Source organism: Sabethes cyaneus, chromosome 1, assembly GCF_943734655.1.
Source record: "Sabethes cyaneus chromosome 1, idSabCyanKW18_F2, whole genome shotgun sequence".
Lineage (NCBI taxonomy): Eukaryota > Metazoa > Arthropoda > Insecta > Diptera > Culicidae > Sabethes > Sabethes cyaneus.
This window is the reverse complement of record NC_071353.1, coordinates 158768119-158774657: the sequence shown is the minus strand read 5'-3', so window position 1 is coordinate 158774657 and position 6539 is coordinate 158768119.

The window sequence follows — 6539 nt, the reverse complement described above, 5'->3', positions numbered from 1 at the left end:
TGGGGTCTTTGCTTTTCGCCTTGTACTTGAACGATATTGCTATTCTGCTGGGTTCCGGATGCGTACTGGTATATGCCGATGATCTAAAGATCTATCTAGTTGTGAAATCTGTTGACGATTGCCGTGGCGAGTCACGGCGAGTGACAATTGTCGTATTGAGTCACGTGACTCGCAGAATAAGGGTGAATATCATTTCATCGTTGTAATGTGCCTATCTCATTTGACTATAACGGAGTTGTTCTAGAACGCGTCGATCAGATTAATGATCTTGATGTTCTGTTGGATAACAAGCTCACGTTCAACCAACAATATGCTGCTGTCATCTCAAGAGCTTCGCAGTAACTGGGATTCATCACAAAAATCGCTCGTGACTTTAAAGATCCGCATTGCTTGAAAGCATTGTACTGCGCATTTGTACGACCAATACTTGAAAACGCCTGTATCATCTGGAATCCCCATAACTTGTGCTGGACAGCTAGAATAGAACGTGTGCAACGAAGATTTGTCCGTAACGCTCTAAGACATTTGCCGTGGCGTCTACCTAACAATCTTCCTCGCTACGAAGACCGTTGCCAGCTTTTAGACTTGGATAGGCTAGAGAGTCGTCGGAAGAATCAACAAGCGACTTTTGTAGCCAAGCTTCTCAATAATGAGCTTGATACCCCGGTTTTACTGTCTCAAATTGATTTTAGAGCTTCACGTAGACAGCTTCGTTCATCGAGTCTGCTAACAACTAGATTCCATCGGACCACGTACGGATATTATGAACCATTGACGTTATGCACTCGCATCTTCACGCTAGTCGAAGACTTATTTGACTTCGGAAATGTTACCCCACGCGCTTTCAGTAGAAGAATAACAAAGTCCAGGATGCTGCATTAGTCTTAATTTTAGATTTGATTTTCATGCAGATAATATCAATTGTCATATGATTCGACCAATATACAAAACAATACAATACCTATAAACAAAAAGTAGGCCAGTCGACTTTTCAGACCTGGCTTTTTTTGACCTGGAGAAATGGAGTAATCGTAGGATGATGAATCAATTATTACTGATCACAAAAATACCAGCTGATCAGATTGAAATCAGTATCAGTGTAGAAATTCGACTTGAAATCGAGCTTGACATAGGGCATTGGAATTACACTCCAATTTGGATTAGTTTGGGCTTGAAACTTTACTTAAAATTGAACTGGAAATTTGACCTAAAATTGGGTTTGAGATTAGACTTAAATTTGTTTTCCTTGGAATTAGGCATACAATCAAACTTTGAAGACAGCATTTGAAGTTTTTAATTCAAATTGGACTTAACATTTAAACTTTGGACTTAACTTCTTTGAAATTGGAAATAAATCAAGCTTGGAATTGGATTTGAAATTAAGATTGATTGCAACTGAACTCGAAATTGGACATTAGTTGGATTTCAATTGGACTTGATTTGGACTGCGAATTGGAATTCAAATTGGACTAGCAATCAGAGTTTAAATTTGGCTCAAAAGTGAAGCTGAAATTGAAATTGGGATTGTAATTGGACATGCAACTGAACCTAAAGTTGAACGTTGCATTGTACATTAAATTTGATTTGAATTTGGACTATTTTGAACTTGCAGTTTTACTTCTATAACCGGACATGGACACGAAATTAGTCATAAAGTTTTACTTAAAAATAAAATTGACATTTTTCGTCTCTTTCTCATACGTGTTTCACCTCTTTTCTGTTCTGTTTTCCCGTTTTTACATCCGGTTTCATTTTTGCATATTTTGAATCCTGTTTGTCCTCATGCTTTTTATTAGTTTTTTGTTATTTTCTTTCCCATATTCGGTTTTTTCTTTTCCTTTTTCCTCTTCTATTTTCGTATTTTTCTAACTCTTTCTCTTTTTTCGTTTTTTTCTGTGTCGTTTTTTGCTTTTTAATGCCCCGTTTTTCAGCATTTCTGTCTGTATTTTATGTTTCTGGCTCAGGTTTTTCATTTTCCTCTACGGTTTACAGGGATATCTCGATATAAGACAGCCTCGTTATAAAACAACCTCGATATATAACAATTCGATATAAGACATTTTTTGTCTTTTATCGAACAAATCCCTTTGACATAGCTGGTAACTTTCCATTCCAAAATCGGCGTCCTGTTCATTATTTCAAAATAACCCTAAAAATTGTAAAAATCTAATAGTTCAAACAATAATAAATAGTTCAAAAAATGTAAACACAGAACACAGAGCAAAATTGGCGACCGCCAAAGAAAATATTTTTGAAAAAAAAATCATGTTTCTATATAAGATAACTTTTTGAAATTATAAATTGTCTTATATCGAGGTATCCCTTTTTCATTTTTTATCTTTCGTTTTTTGTCTTTTTCTCTTCCGATTTTCCTTTTTTTCGTCCATTTGTCGTGTTTTTTATTTCTTCTCTGCCCTTTTCCCGTTTCTGTGCCATATTTCTCCTGTAATATCTTCATTACATTTTTTTCACCTTTTTGCCACTTCCACTATCAGTTTTCTTATTTCTCTTTCATTATTGTTTTGTTCCCTTTTGGTTTCTCTGGTTTACTATTCCTTATACCCTTTCTTATCTCGTTTTTTTTTGTTTTATTTTCTCATTTCTCTTTTTATCTGCCTGCTATTTTCTCTTTCTCTATTCCTTTTTATCTTCTTTTTACGTTATCGTCGCCCTTTTCCTGAGTCCTAAATTTCTTCTGTTCCATATTCCCTGTTTCTTGTTCCGGGTTTTCTATGTTTTCAGACCCGCTTCTCCTCTTTTCCTGCCTCGTTCTTTGTAATTTTCTATACCGTTTAAAATATTTTCTTTGTTTCGGTCCAGGTTTTTATCTTTTTCCGTTTTTTAATTTCCATTCTTGCTCTTTGTGTTTCCTGCTTTTCCTCCTTTTCTGCCATGATCTGTTTTTCTGTTTCGTTTCATCCCTTTTGTCATGTGTTTTTATTTCCTCTCATTTTGGCCTTCTATTTACTACTTTTCTTTTTCGCCATTTCTGTTCCGTTTTCTCTTTGTTTTTCCCATTTTATTCCGCATTCGAGTCTCTTTTTCCTCTTTCCTCTCAGGTTTTTCATCTTTAAGTTTTTCGCCTTTTTCTCATCCGTTTTACCTTCTTCTTCAGTCCGTTTTCCTTTTCTCATTTTTTCCTTTTTCTACTCGTTCCCATCCCATATTTCTGCTTTTATATCCAGTTTGACATCTTTTTCTCACTCGTTAGTCTTCTTTTCTCTTTTGATTTCCCTTGCTTTCTGTTTCACGTCCCCTTGCATGGCTTATTTATCCTCTTTTCACTCTCGTTTTTCCTTTCTCTGGTCGCTTTCCTATTCCTATTTCTCTTCTTTTCCTGTCCCGTTTTTTTCTGTTTCTTTTTCTTTTGTCTTCTTCTGTTCCGCGTTTTCTTTTTTTTTCGTTGACTTTATTTTCCTGCTCCTGTATTTTCTCTTTTTCTTTTCCACATTTTCTATTCCGTTGTATTCTGTATTTGGCTTCCTTTTTTCCTTTTCGTCTCCATTTTTTCTTGTAACTTTTTCTTAAGTCCGTTTTTCATGTTTTAAATTTTTCTGTTATACCGTTTTTCATCCCATCGTTCTTCTTTCATATCCAATTTGACATCTTTCTCTTTCACGTTTTCCCTTTTCTGCACGTTGTTTCCTTTTTCTCTTCTTTTCCAGTCCTATTTATTGTCGTTTTTGTGAGTTTGATTTACCTGATTTACCTCTTTTCTGTTTTCCGTTCACGTTTCTCTATTGCCCTGCTTCTATATTTTCTCTATCCCGATTTTTTCTCTTTTTCGTCCCATTTTTATTCTGTATGTGGGTCCTTTTCCCCTTTCTCTCCAGCTTTTTTATTTTCAGTGTTCTCGTCTTTTCGTCCGTTTTACCTTTTTCTTCAGTCCGTTTTCCATGTGTTTATTCATTTTGTCTTTTTTCCCCCTTTTGCAGACTGCAAAGCCAAAAAACTCCATTGAATAAATTACTAATCGATAAAAGATTGCAGTTTATATCCCATTTGACATCTTTTTATTTCCCGCTAGTCTTCTTTTCCTTTTTAATTTCTCTTTGTTTCTGTTCCGCATTCCCGTATTCTCGTTTTCCCCCTTTTTTCTCTTGTTTTTCCTTTTTCTCCTCTTTTCCTGAGTTTGTTTTACCTGTGTTACCTTTGTTCTGTTTTCATATTTTTTTCTTCCGTTTTTTTCCTGTCCAGTTTTTATCCATTTTATGATCCGCTTCGACTTTTTTCATTATTAAACTTCTTTCCCATTCCGTTTTTTTTGTTTCCATTTGTTCCGTTCTTACTCTTATTATGTCCTATATATTGCTCCTTTGCTACCACGATCCGTCTTTTCTTTCCTGTTTTGTCACTTTTGTTATCCATTTTCAATTTTATTCACTCTTTTTTTTCTTTTTCTGTCCCATGTTTTATTTTTCCATTCGCGTTTGTCTATTTTCATGCTTTTTCATTTTCTCATTTACTTTTTTTACCATTTCTCTTTTCTTTTTGTCCCATTTTAATTCTGTAAAAGGGTAAAAGGGAGCCAACTTTTTTCCCTTTTCTCTCCAGTTTTTTTTTATCTTCAATCGTTTTATCTTACATCTTTAGTCTGTTTTTGCTGTCTCTATTTTTTTATTTTTTTTCTCGTTTTTTCCCATTTTCTTCTTTTGGATTCCGTTTGACACTTTTTTCTCTCTCGCTAGTCTTCTGTTCCCTTTAGATTTCTGTTGCTTTTGATTTTGTATTCCCTTTCTTGTCTCGTTTTTCTTCTTTTCTCTCCTGGTTTTCCTTTTTCTCAACTTTTCCTACCCCGTTTTTCACATTTTTCCTGAGTTTGATTTACCTTCGTTCCGTTTCTCGAATTTTTTTCTTCCGTTTTTTCTCTTGTTTAGGCCCGTTTTTTCCAGTTCAGTTTTTGTCTATTTTATGTTCCGCTGCGACTTTTTTTTCGATATTCCGATTTAGATTTTTATTTCTTTGCTCTTAACTCCTCTTCCATCCCGGTTTTTGTTTCTATCTGTTTCCATCTTCTTGTTTTTATTATCTCCTACTTTTCCACCTTTTAACCACGATCCGTCATTTATTTTCCGTTTCATCCCATGTGTCATCCGTCTTTTTCTGTCCCATGTTTTTTCCGGTTACGTTTCTCTAATCATGTATATGGCTTCTTCTTTTCCTTTTCCTCCTCTTTTTATTTTCAGTTTTTTCGTCTTTTTCTTTACCATTTCGTTTAGTCCATTTTTCATCTCTTTATTTTTTCCTTTGCACCCCGTTTTTATCCCATCTTTATCCTTTTATAACCCGTTTGACAGGGGGGCTCTGTAGTCGCAAGGTTACCGAGTTTGCTTTGACAAGCGAGTACACTTATGTGAATGTATTCAAATTGAACACGATCGGTTTCACCGGTTCACACCATTTTTATATATATGCCCAACCTCTGGCTCATTTTCGGTAAAGAAGAGTTAACCCAAGCAGCCCTATTTTGGCACTTCTTGTTGCAGCAACTTATTTATGACTGAAAATAGTCATATATCGGTTGCTACAACTGGTTTGTACCAACTGTTCTTTAGGGTCGCACAAAAGGAGGATGCGTGTGTATTTCCAGTGATGCCTAAAGCACAACCCGTTTGTTTTCTTGTGTCACTTCCCAAAGTAATGATCTGATCATACAAATTCCAGACAAACTGTCTGTCTGTCTCGACTATCTGTCTGTCTCGTTTGTCTCTCGTCTGGCAGTCCCATCTGTCTGTCAGTCTGTCTGTCCCGTCTGTTTGTCTGTCTGTTTCGTCTGATTGTCTGTCTGTCCCATCTGTCTGTCTGTCTGTGCCGTCTGTCTGTTCCGTCTGTCCGTCATTCTGTTTCAGTTCAGCTTCAGTTCAGTTTCAGTTGAGTTTCAGTTCAGTTTCAGTTCAGTTTCAGTTCAGTTTCAGTTCAGTTTCAGTTCAGTTTCAGTTCAGTTTCAGTTCAGTTTCAGTTCAGTTTCAGTTCAGTTTCAGTTCAGTTTCAGTTCAGTTTCAGTTCAGTTTCAATTCAGTTTCAGTTCAGTTTCAGTTCAGTTTCAGTTCAGTTTCAGTTCAGTTTCAGTTCAGTTTCAGTTCAATTTCAGTTCAGTTTCAGTTCAGTTTCAGTTAAGTTTCAGTTCAGTTTCAGTTCAGTTTTAGTTCAGTTTCAGTTCAGTTTCAGTTTAGTTTCAGTTCAGTTTCAGTTCAGTTTCAGTTCAGTTTCAGTTCAGTTTCAGTTCAGTTTCAGTTCAGTTTCAGTTCAGTTTCAGTTCGGTTTCAGTTCAGTTTCAGTTCAGTTTCAGTTCAGTTTCAGTTCAATTTCAGTTCAGTTTCAGTTCAGTTTCAGTTCAGTTTCAGTTCAGTTTCAGTTCGGTTTCAGTTCAGTTTCAGTTCAGTTTCAGTTCAATTTCAGTTCAGTTTCAGTTCAGTTTTAGTTCAGTTTCTGTTTAGTTTCAGTTCAGTTTCAGTTCAGTTTCAGTTCAGTTTCAGTTCAGTTTCAGTTCAGTTTCAATTCAGTTTCAGTTCAGTTTCAATTCAGTTTCAGTTCAGTTT